Raw genomic sequence first — 13370 nt, forward strand, 5'->3', positions numbered from 1 at the left:
AAGAAGAAGAGGAAGAGGAAGAATAGGAAGAATTTTTGACCATTCTCATTATGCTGTAACAGAGGGCTGTGAGAGATGTTCCCTCCTCAGATTGGTGCTGCAGGTGAAAATGACTGATGCTATTGGACAAGATTTTCTCCTGCCTGATTACAGATTTATCTTGTTAGAGGATAAGTTTCTTTCTTTAATTTAAATTCTGATTTCTACCACAGAACCTGCTGGCTTTGCAGACAAGCATCTAGAGAGGACAGAAGTAAGGTGACCACCAGTAAGGTTGGGGATTCACTAGCAGTGCAGACAATGCAGCTGATTTTTAGGTCAATTAGACAAAAGAGAAACATTGTTCTCTAGGGGTCTGAGGGATACACAAGCATAAGACAGCTGACGTCCAAATAGATGAGTAATTAGACAGAAATGCAATGGCTGCTGAGAGACTGTGGGCTAGGTGTACTGACTCAAGTGAAACAGTAAAGAAAAAAAATTAATATGACCAGGAGAAGCCAAGGTCTAATACCAAATGTCATAAAAGATCTTCTTAAAAAAATGTGACCAGGCAGAGATTCGTTAAATGGGAAAATTTATATAAAGGGGTTCTTTTGCACAGCGATTCACAAAATCAGATACCTCAGAACTTTTAGGGAGAGGGGCACCCTGATGATGTCACAAATGACCACACCCAGAGAATTCTGACAGTGGTTCCTATGGCAGTGGCTAGTACAATAGCCTAAAAGTCTACGTCTGTAAGAAAAATAAAATGGTGTCACAGTTAAACATACATTTTGAATTTAGTACTAGAGCAATATACCCCAAAACAGACTTCTGATTTGGAAGCTCTGAGTGTCAAATCCCATCTGATCTGCTCTTCCCATCTGCTTTTCCAGTGTGATGAGTCAAACTCCCATATTTAATAGATAGCCATAAACATAACTAGAAAATATACAATAAATATCTAAAAGTTAGCGATCCTAACCCTAGGCATCACAAAACTCAGGCAGGCTCTATTGTAGGAATAAAGCTGGACAATTTAACATCTGTGGCAGAGCGAAGGGCGCTGAGCAAACTCCTGTCAATCATGGAGAATTCACTGCATCCACTGAACAGTGTCATCTCCAGACAGAGGAGTAGCTTCAGTGACAGACTTTTGTCACTGTCTTGCTCCACTGACAGACTGAGGAGATCATTCCTCCCCCACACTATGCGACTCTTCAATTCTACTCATAAACACTAACATTATTCAAAGTTATTGTCTGTTTTTACATGCATTTTTCTTACTCTTTAATTTAATATTGGTTTTTGTATCAGTATACTGCTGCTGGATTATTTGAATTTCCCCTTGGGATTAATAAAGTATCTATCTATCTATCTATCTATCTATCTATCTATCTATCTATCTATCTATCTATCTATCTCCATTACTCAGAGTGATACGGTCGACTTAACAAAACAGAGATAAAAAAAAAAATCCTGAAACCATTTCCTGGAACTCCCACTTTCGCCAGATCCCTAACACTAACAAAAAAGAAGCAAAAAATGACAACATTTTAAAACAATAACGCAATACGTTTTGTCCCAAATTAAATATGGGGTGTTATTTTTCTTTTCTGCAGTGGGTTGGCGCGCCGCCTGAGATTTGTTCCTGCCTTGTGCCCTGTGTTGGCTGAGATTGGCTCCAGCAGACCCCTGTGACACGGTGTTAGGATATAGCGGGTTGGATAATGGATGGATGGATAGATGGATATTTTTCTTTTTTGTTTTTCATTTTCTTTTTGCCCTGAAATACACAAATGCTCCATAGGAATAAGATGTGAATGGCTTTGGAATGCAGAGCATTTTATAAGTCACCAGATATTCTTCATGAAGATAGTCTGTATCACTGGTCAAGTTATTCATTATATAGTGTCACACATGTGCGTCAGAGGAACATCCTCCTGGTTCATCACAGCTATGCAATACCCTGTTGGTGCAAGAGGGGGTGCTGTTGCTAATAGCCTCATATTTTTTCTCCTCCTCTGTAGCAGCCACAAAAATCACCCTATCCCTTCCAGCTGCAGGGCTAAAGAAGTGAGGCATCTACTGTTGTTGCCATCTCATTTGGACCCAGATTTGTTGGAATCACGGAGTTCACTGTAAAAGACCAGCTGAGAAGGCTGTTTCTAGTTTGTGCCCTCAAGCACTGATTTTGATTTGTGTGATAGGAGAATTAAATGGAGTGACCCTGTTGGCACTCCAACATTTTTTGGACCTGCAATTATTCTCCCATCCAAAATATCAATTATGTACATCTGCCTATTCCATTACAGAATTGTGGAGTTAATTCCAGCAGTGTGGGATACAAAACTAAGTCCCTACACAAGTCCATCAAAGGGCATACTAAAAAAACACTTACACAGGGTCAGTTTAGAGTTTGAAACTCCTTATCAAGTCTTTGTGTAGTGGAATTCAAAACTGAAGCCAAAGGGATACAGAGATGATGTGCAAATTGTAAATGCGTGGTGTCCAAGCCAGGAATCAAACTTCTGATTGCTGTGGCCACCAGGGGGTGCACTAGCTTCCAATACCTGACACAGACAGGCACCAGGCACAAGTCTCTGCAACACACACATTTTTTATTCTGATGTGGAAAACGTTTCCCATATTGTCCACCTGCACAGCACAGTAGAAATGTAAAATAAACTGCACAATGCAGCACTTTCCTTTCTTTCTTTCTTTCTTTCTTTCTTTCTTTCTTTCTTTCTTTCTTTCTTTCTTTCTTTCTTTCTGTTTCTCTGTCTGTCTGTTTGTCTGTCTCCCACCTCCATCCATCCTCTGGCATGCTTCGTTCCTCTCGGCTCCTTTTATACTGGACTCCAGGTCGCTTGCTAGCGAGTTCTGGAATCACTCCCAAGTGTGGTGAAAGCCCAACAAAGCAGGGCTCTGCAGCTCCCCCTGGCGGCCCCTGCATAACCCAACATGGCTGTGCCAAACTCCAACTCCCATAGAGCCCTGTGGGAATCCAAGGCACTGCTGCAACCCAGGGGGTCTGCCATCAAGCTCTCCAGGGGAGGCAGTGCGCTGTGTATATCTGCTCCCCTAGTACTGCCATTATGACAGAATCCTGGCTGAGAAAGGGCAAAGGCTGGCCGTCACACTGTACAAAGATGAACGTGTCTCACGGGGGAAAACTAACTTGTAGAGAAATGGAACGAGTTTGTGCTAAAAGTTAAAAACTTTACCAGAACAGATTCTCAATCTGCCCCCCTCATGCTGTCTTTCTCTTGTTCTCATCAGCGCAGAAAACAGTAAAGCAAGCTGAACTATTGTAGCATTCCTGTCACTTGGCAAGCTCTTCTTGTTCTTCTGGAGTGAGCTGATGAAGCCTCTTCAGTTCTCCTGCAAAAGGTTGACTGCTTAAGTTATTTTCATACTTATTAACAACTTTATACTTTGCTTTTAAATGACCATTGCATAAGCAGAAAAGTGGCAAATATTCATTTAGAGAAAGTGATAATAGTCTCTTACCTAGAAACTATTGCAGCCAGGCTCGCATCTCAGCAGCACTGGGCAATTTTAATGAATTATAGAAAATATCTCTAAATTGATAAATTGCATAATTTTCTGTAAGGCAGAATAACTTCATTAATGATTTTACAAGAACTAAGAGACATACAGCATTAAACACTCAGTGCCGTGAAGCAATTGAAGGCTAATGTTTATTCACCATGTGAATAACAGAAAGGCTTGTGGTTTAGGTACGAGAAAGAATCTGTACACAATGTCCTTAAGACTACTTAAAAAATGTATGGATAATTTACGTGACAATTACTGTGCAGCCACTGCGGAGATCACTGGGGAAACAAAAACCTGTTTTAAATTGAAACAAAAGCTGTAAACAGAGAATAGGAAAGGTGAAATGAGATTTTACACCACTGCACATAAAATCACATCTCTGAGCTTTTATCCTAAAGTGTGAACAGAAACCATGCATTGTGGTCAAGGTGCTGCTCGACTTGGAGGGAAGAGTTGAATTTCAGGGAAAATTTCTGAGGCAATGTGTGCTGCCAGTGGGTAGTGCTGCTGCCTCGCAGTTAGGAGACCCGGGTTGCATGTTCTCGCCATGTCTGCGTGGGGTTCCTCCCACAGTCGATCCTAAATTGTCCCTAGTGTGTGCTTGGTGTTTGGGTGTGTGTGTGTGTGTGTGTGTGTGTGGGCGCCCTGCGGTGGGCTGGCACCCTGCCTGTGGTTTGTTTCCTGCCTTGCGCCCTGTGTTGGCTGGGATTGACTCCAGCAGACCCCCGTGACCCTGTAGTTAGGATATAGCGGGTTGGATAATGGATAAATGGGTGTTTGCTGCACCGTGACTTTGCGTATACTCTGAAAATTCAAGATTCTGTTCTGGAAAAAGATGTAGGCTGGACTTCTAATTTGAGTGCTTGTCCACAGCTACTGGAGGAAAGGACAATCAGTTACAGTATTTAGAAGGTCGTAAACAGGTTTTCTATGCTCTAACTGCGAAAATATTCGATTTATAAATAAAGAATCCTACTTTGCGGAAATTCAGTTATCGCGGCAGAGTCTGGAACGGATTAACCGCGATAAACGAGGGTTGACTGTAGTTTAGCACTCATCAGCCCTGTAACTCTTACATCCACGGTCTGTTTTGTCACATATTGTGCTTTTAGAAAAGTATTCAGACCCTTTCACTTTTTTCACATTTTGTTATGTCGCAGCCGTGCTAAAATCATTTCCATTCATGATTCCCCATATCAGACAACACTCAATACCCCAAGAATGACAAAGCAAAAACAAAATTTTAGAAGTTTGGGCAAATGTATGAAAATATTAAAATAAAATGTCACATTGATACAAGTATTCAGGCCCTTTTTGATGACATGGGTGCACCGCATTCTATTGATCATCATTGAAATGTTTCTACACCTTGTTTGAAGTCCACCTCTGGTCAGTTAGGTTGACTGGACATGCTTAGGAAAGACACACACCTCTCTATTTAAGGTCCCAAAGTTGCAATTGTGTAGCAGAGCAAAAACCAAGCCATGAAGTTGAAGAAATTGCCTACAGAGCTTAGAGACAGGATTGCATTGTGACGAGGCACAGATCTGGAGAATGCTCCAAAATATTCTGGCATCATTGAAGGTTCCTAAGAGCATGGTTGCCTGCACAAGTTTTACATGGAAGAAGTTTGGAACAACCATGACTCTTTCTAGGGATGGAAGTTAGGGGAGAAGAGCCTTGGTAAAAGAGGTGACCAAGAGCCTGATGGTCATTTTAGTTGAGCTCCAGAGGGACTTTGTGGAGATGACAGAAACTTCCAGAAGGACAACCATCACTTGAAAACTCGACCAATATGGGCTTTATGACAGAGTGGCCAGACAGAAGCCTCTCCTCATTAAAAAATTACATGAAAGCCAACTTGCAGTTTTTCAGAAAGGCACCAAAAGGGCTTTCAGACTGTGAGAAACAAGTTTCTCTGGTCTGATGAAACCAAAATTAGTGTCATGTCTGAAGGAAACTAGGCACCACTCATCACCTTTGCTTTACCACGACAATTGTGAAGAATTGTGGTTGTAGCATCATATTGTGGGGTTCTCTTTTAGTGGCAGGGACTTGGAGACATGTCAAGATTGAGGAAAAGCTCGGCTCATCTCTTTATCCGCTGTTCCTGGTGAGGGTTGTGGTAGCAGCAGGCCAAGAGCGAAAGCTTAATGGAGCAAAGTACAGAGATACTGTTAATGACATCCTGCTCCAGACTAGGCTGAAGGTTCACTTTCCAACAGAATAATGACCCTGAGCACAAAGCAAAGACAACTGAGCAGTGACTTAGGGATAAGTTGCACAGCTAGAGCTTGGAATTGAATCCAATGAAACATCTCAGTTGGGACCTGAAAACATCTCTCCACCTACAGTCTCCAGCCAACCTGACATATCTTGAGCAGATCTGCAGAGAAGAACTGCAGAAAATTGTCACGTAATACCCAAGAAGACTCCAGGCTGGAATTGCTGCCAGAGGTGCTCCATCTAAGTACTAAGTAAGAGGTCTGAATGCTTGTGTTAATGACATATTTCAGAGTTTTTTTATTTTTAATAAATTTGCAAAAATTATACATTTTTGTTATTTCTTTGTCATTCTCTTATATATTGAGTGTTGCTTGATGAAGACAAAATGAGTTTAAATGATTTTAGCACAAGTCTGGAGGATAACAAAATGTGAAAAAGTGAAAGGGTCTGAATACTTTCTGAAGGCTTTGTATCTGCTTACTCTACTTCTCTTCTCCAGCAACAGACCCTGAGTGGCCTTATAAAGCCCAGTATGGGGTCCCCACTGATCCCCTGCAGCCTCACAGATGACCTGTTATAGTCAGCTAATATTCCTGCTCTCCTGGAGGTCAGTCTTCTGCCTGTGCCCAATATCTGTCCTGTAGCCATGAGGCCCTCACTTTGTTCCTTCCCGTCTCACTCTTACAGGATGAAGAATTCTTCAAGTGGCTGTCAACATGTTTGGTTAGGCAGTCATATTACCAGTTTACACAAAAGGCACTGAACTTATCACTTTGCACGTTTTCGCTGTTTGCATTGTGTTATCTGGTGACATGTGTTGATGTTTAATAAAATCTGTGGTGGTTACCATAATCATCAGGTATTAACTCTTTCCTTTCAGTTTTTCCTTCTCTGCAACCTGCTTTAACACCATTATCCACATTACCCAGAAGTCTAGTGGAATACGTCAGCAGCTGGAATGCCAATACCTCTAGAGTGACTCTGGCATTCCCTTGATTTTATGACTTATTTAATGTCTTATATTAGATATTGCTCAGGAGAGTCTGATCTAAGTCACAAAGTTGTGTTTGAATTACCCAAGCTATCTTCAGAGGTTTATTTTCAATGGAATGTTGTTTTCCTAAAGTTTTTGTTTTCCTCCCTGCTGGCGCCAGTCTTGTACCTCAGCTTTCATAGACAAGTAAGCAATGGCTGGGAGTGACTAGCAGAGGCCTCTGTTCTTCAGTTAAATTCTCGTCTACAGAAGAACTTCTCTTGACTCTCGGTAGTTTCAGTGGACCAAGACCTCAACAGTGGAGGCACCTGCAAAGAGATGTAGCCAGTAGGCTGTTAGTTCCTGTCAAAGAGGGAAAGACAGTACTTTTTTCTGCTAAGGGGAAATTTAGAATTTTTTTTTTCTTATCACTCATAGCGGTGACCCTAGACACTGCTGATGAATGCTTGCAGTAAAGGAAGCCATCAAGTTGGAGAAAGATTCCTTCTGTGAAATGTTAGCAGAAGGATCTCCAGATTTAACTGAGAGGAACTGGCAATCTAAAAAGGCTGCAGCTACAGGGGTGGCTGAAGTGAAGGTATATGGGTGGAGGTTGACGTGTCCATTGAGGATGACTTCAAGTTTTGGCAAATCATTTAAATGACTTAGGAAGGGTTAGACTGGACGTTGCTCAGGCTGTTCTCTGTAAGGAAGGGGGAATGCTGATGAACTAAGAAGGAGAACTTTGAGGAACTTCTAAACCTGGTTGATACGTCCTCCTCCTCTTCAGAGCTGGCTCCAGAAGCAGTTGAATCCTTTAATGTGACTGAGGTCACTTCAGTATTAAGAAGCTCCACCATGACAACACAGCAAGATGGATGAGACCTGGGCAGAAGTGCAGAAACCACTGGATATTTTGGGGGGTGTTTTAGTTAATTTGCCATGTCAGTGTTGCAAAGAGAGTGCCTTGAGATTGGAGTTATGGTTCGTTGCTTTGGGATTTGGGAAAAGAGAATGTGTTGCAGTAACTTAAGGGATAGCACTCCTCTACTCCCTATGAAAGTCTATGGTGGTATACTGGAATGAATACACAATCCAATAACTCCTCCTTGGATCCAGGAGGAATAATGGTGATGGTGGCTTGGCCAATGAACGGTGGACTATCTTAACTCCCATAACGGTATTGGAGAGATTATGGGAACTAGCCAGTCATATCTACTTGTGCTTTGTAGCTCTAAAGTAATCTTATGCCTTTATGTCCATGTATGTCCATGGAATCTTGTGATAGGTGCTTCCAGTGTCGGGCTCTTGGGCGAAGTCTAAGACTGGCATTGTAATTGAAATGATCTCAGTGCAGTGTGCTTTTCAACAGTGTGTACACCACTTGCAACCACTGCATATTCTCCGACACCCAACGCTACAGTCTCATTAATAAGATGTGAGCCATTGGGCATAGTGATCCTCCATTTAGTAGCCAGAAAAAGCGAGTGCTCTGCTTTAAAATGCCATGTCAGCGGAGAAGTGTGTCCACTTCATATTTCAAAGTAACATACTGAGCATTATTTTTTGCCAAAACTGGAAAATGAGACAAGCTGGTGCATTTAATGTCATGTATAGCATGCAGAACAGAACAGAATGTGAAGTATTCTGACGACGGGGAATACATCTGTACTCTGTCGAAAAAAATTAGGAGACCTGAACTTTTTTTTTTGTTCCTAAAGAATGACAGTTCACTAGAACTATTCCATAAACTTTAATTCACAGCTCTGTTATATTACATTTTTTCATAGCTGAAAATTGTTCAAGCAACTATTCTGGGTCATTTCCCAACCTTATAAAGTAGTTTACTGCATACAAAACACTTTATTGCTTTCTGATTGTTTGCAGTTTTTGTGACAATTTTGTCCATTTGGGTAACTTTTTCCATTCACTGTTATATATTTTAACACTCCTTGAGCAGGAGAGCTTTTACTCTACAGCTAGAGATGCCATTGACTGCAGCCATCCATTTTGGAAGGCTCTTTGATTCACAAGATGGAGAATATGACTTTAAAAGTCTGGTGGAACTCATAGGCTGCCCTAAAGAATGTTTCCTGTGGTAGTTATGATGGATCCTCACTATCATTTGATGTTGCTACAATAGTCTGTGGCAAAGAGAAAGTGGCTTTATAAAGCCAAACAAAATGTTAAGTTAGGCAGCAGCAGACATGATATTTCAACTAGGGTGACATTCTGCTTCTCCAGTCCACTCCTATTCTTCCTCTGTTTGCTTCTTTGTTCTAGATGGGCCATGGTACTACTCCTTCTGCACTTTTCACCTAACTGTGTACTCTATCAGTAATGGCTTCCATGTGTGGCCAGTGTCCTTCAAAGCCGTTCAAGTGTGCAACTAATGAGATAGATGGGACGAGAATAGAAACTGAAGTGGCACTGGGCACCAGTTGAAGCTGCAGAAGTTTGTCTTACTGGGCTTTTCAGGCTTGACAGTGTCATGGCTGTACTGAGAAATTCATCCACCCAACAGAAGACACATGTTTGGAAACAAGTTGGAAATGAGAGGGTGGCAGAAGGGGAATATGACTGACGGGTGGCTAATTATGGAGTTCCATAATGCCCAGCTTTCTGCCTCTTGTCACAGAAGGAGAATCCCAGTCAACAACTGAAATGAGTAATACTCTTGGCAAAAAAGTAGATGTATTTATAAGGGGATAGGAAATACAAGCACTAGACAGTTGGTTGAGATAGGCGCTGATAGTACATTGCTGCACCCACCTCACAACGAACCACCTGGATTGGGACCCAAGTGTACACCTCAGCACCACACTGGAACAGTGTGAGGTTTTTGATGGTGGCCGCAGTTAAATAAAGTTAAATAAAATCATCAGGCTTGAGGAATCCTGGTTCCTACAGTATACAGGAATTCATCTGGCTGGTGGTGAAGGTGTCATGGTTCTGCTGTAACCAGATGTTAAGGCAGAAATAAATATCTAGAAGATACATATCCTCCAAGGGGAAAATCACATGAATATTCAGAGAATAGAGCAGGGGTCAAAAAGCACATACATCTGATGTATAGGAAAGGAAAAATTAGGTCTGGGCCCTTATTTATTAAGCATCACAGATTTGCTCCTAGGAATTGCACTAAAAGTCTGACGAGGATAAGAACTTTTCCTTCCCCAGAGAAGGACATGAAAAGTAGCTACCTGTACAAAACATCCTACACCCATTCACCCAGGTGTATTTTTACTAGAATTGTTCATTCCTAAAGTTTATATTTTCCTCTCTGCTGGTGCCAGTCTTGTACCTCAGCATTCAAAGACAAGTAAGTAATGGCTGGAGGTGACCAGCAGAGGCCTCTGTTCACGAGTTAAACTCTTGTCTATGTAAGAGCTTCTCCTGCCTCTCAGCAGTCTGAGTGAACCATGTTTAAGATCTCAGTAGTGGAGGAGACGTACCCAAAAGCCATCAGAGCCTGTCACGGATAGACTGTAACTTATTTACAGGCAGAGTGGAGGCTCTGAGGCTAAAGATCTGCACTGGAAAGTGGAAGGTTGCCAGATCGAATCCCGTAAATGCCAATAGGGACTCTTCTCTGTTGGGCCCTTGAGCAAGGCCCTTAACCTGCAATTGCTGAGCGCTTTGAGTAGTGCTATATAAATGCAAAGAATTATTATTTGGTGGGAAATGTAGCTTTTTTTGTTGTCAACCCTAGAACCCATTAATAGATGGTAGTAATAAAGAAAGCTGTCAAACTGGAGAAAGATTCCTTCTGTGTAATGTTAGCAGGAGGGCATTGAGAATGTCCTTAAGCAAATCATTGAATGACTTAGGAAGGGTTGCCTGGACATTGCCCAGTAAGAGTGGGGAAATGATGATGAGGTGGAAGGAGATATTTGAGGAACTCCTATAGCTGGTGGATATGTCCTCTTCCTCCCCGGAAGCAGAACCAGAAGCACTGGATACAGTCAAGTCAAGAAGGTCACTTCAGTTTTTAAATAGCTCAGTTATGACCACACAACAAGACAGATCAGACCTGGGCAGAAATGCTGAAAGTGCTGGATGTTGTGGGCATGTTTTAGTTAATATGCTCCGTCAGATCCGGATGTATACATGAATTCATTCAAGTGGTGGTGAAGGTGTCGTGGTTCTGTTGTGGCCAGGTGTTAATGGCAGATCCTAAAGAGCAGAAATAAATATCTGCAAGACTAAGAGTAAAAAGAGCATTTAAAAGGAAAATCAAATGGATAGTCAAAGAACAGAGCAGGGATCAAAAACCTGATACAGCTGATGTATCTCTAAATAACAAAAGTAAAACAAGAGCAGGACCTGTGTTTATCAAGCGTCTCAGAATTAGTCCTAAGAATTGCACTCAGCATGTGAGAAGGATAAGAACTTGTCCTACCCCAGAGTAGGACATGAGAAGCAGTTGTGAAGGGTCCTACATGTAGTACTAGTGAGGAGCAGGAGAATGAATGACACCATGTCTTCCTGACACTCCAAGTCGCAAACTAATGCTCATGATAAACATTTTGTAGTTTTCTGATAGTAACGCTAAGGCTGCACCACAAAGATGATGAAACTAATAATAATAATATTCAAACTAGCAGTAGTAGAAGGAGAAGAACAAGAAGAAGAGAAACATATTAAGCAAGTACTGTATATTGCACTAAACAGCACATAATCGTTGGCATTTCACAATATCAAGAATAAAACTGTAATGAACACTGAGACACACACTGAATTAGAGTAAAGTTCAAAATTGGGACCATTTATTTAGGGATTGTTTGCACCATATGCCCGATGCTTGTTTCCTGGGATTGGTTCCAGCTTCTTCATTACTCTGCTCAGGATAAAACGGGTTTAGAAAATGGAATGAATAGATGAATGATCCACAGCCATACTTTCAGATGAATCACCTATTATGGCTTTGAGAAATGTCTTGTAAAGTAACAGTTACTGAAATCAGCTATGGCTATTCTTCTGCTGTTTCTGAAGTCACGTTGACTCGTCCAGTATGGCGTGCCATGCCGAGCCTCGCTCTGTGATCACTCTTATCTTCTGAGAGGCCTTATTTATCTAACTTCTTGTTCAAGGGGTTTGTGGAATGCACAGCTCAGTTTATCTGTGTGATATTTCACTGTTCTTTTTCCCATATTGCCCCACCTATCTTTAGGGTAATATGTTGACTACTACAGTACACTTTGCATCCAGTGTCCCGATATCATTTATAATTCACATGTTCATGCTCTTCCACACTTGGGGTAATGATCTTTATGTGTGTCTGCTGATTTGAATGAAGACAGCTTGTTTTAACATTACTGGAGTGGTCGGGAAATGTATGAAACTGCGTATTGCCTCACGTGTCCTAAGAACACTGAAAGTGTAGTGCAAAATAAAAAAAAAAATCCTCATTTTGACATACTGTACATAACTCACCACTGTTGCAAAGTTGTATTTTACTCTTAACATTTTTAACAGGTTAATTTTGTCTGATAACGCATTGATTGTCTGTGTAAAATGGAGCAGTCACATAACATCAAAGATTTATTACAAATATTTCTCCATCTCTGCGGTGGGCTGGCGCCCTGCCCGGTGTTTGTTTCCTGCCTTGTGCCCAATTTTGGTTTGGATTGGCTCCAGCAGACCCCCGTGACCCTGTAGTTAGGATATAGCGGGTTGGATAATGGATGGATGGATGGATGGATGGATTTCTCCATCTTTGTCACATCAGTGTCTTTCTACAAGTTCATTGTTTTTCAGCATTTCCAAAACATTAAGCCTTTCTTAAGATATGCATGCCAATATGTCTGAACGCCATCTTCTCACAGCTTCTAGCGAGTTTGGACAGCTCATGAGCACCCCTTCTGGTGAAGTTTTCTAAATTATATAAAATACTTTTATTCCTACTCTGGACTGTTTTGCTACTTTCAGATGCACTGAACATTTTTATCAGATATTGAAAGCAAGAGGTCCTAACAATAGCTGGAATTCTTTTCCCTTTAACAAGTATCAAGTAGAAGATGGTTTGTTGTCCATTTGTTTAGAACTTCAAAGCTTGGACATTGGGTGATGCACAGCCCTACTGCACATGAGTTTTCTGTCATGACATAAAACGAAGAGTCCTTGCCAACCAGTGTCGTAGCTAGGGGTGTGCAAAGGGGGTGGTCTGCCCCGGGCAGCACATTTTTAGGGGCAGCATTATTGGCCAAAAGACTCAGCAGCAGGGTTCGGAAAAATATCATTCATGAATGAAAACAGTAAAATTCTATGATTTTTATCCACAAATGCTTCAAAAATAATTTTTAGACTGTCCTTCTGTGACGGCATCAGACACAGCAGTTGGTATTTATGAGGCAATAACACAACTATACATAAACATTACACCGATAATAATTTCTAGGAAGATAAACAAGTAATTTACAATTTATAATTTCATTTCGTTATCAATCTGAATGCGTTCTTGCTCTGCAAAGAAACCATCCCAACCTATCACTTGTAGAATAAAAGCAGAAAACCATGCTCATGACAGGCCCCGGTGTAATGGAGTAGCAAGGGTTTCATTCCTGTGTTATGTGTATTTTCTTTTTGGGTCTTTTTCTTTCAGTCCTTTAAATATTATTTTGAA

This window comes from Polypterus senegalus, chromosome 4, assembly GCF_016835505.1.
Source record: "Polypterus senegalus isolate Bchr_013 chromosome 4, ASM1683550v1, whole genome shotgun sequence".
NCBI classification, from domain to species: domain Eukaryota; kingdom Metazoa; phylum Chordata; class Cladistia; order Polypteriformes; family Polypteridae; genus Polypterus; species Polypterus senegalus.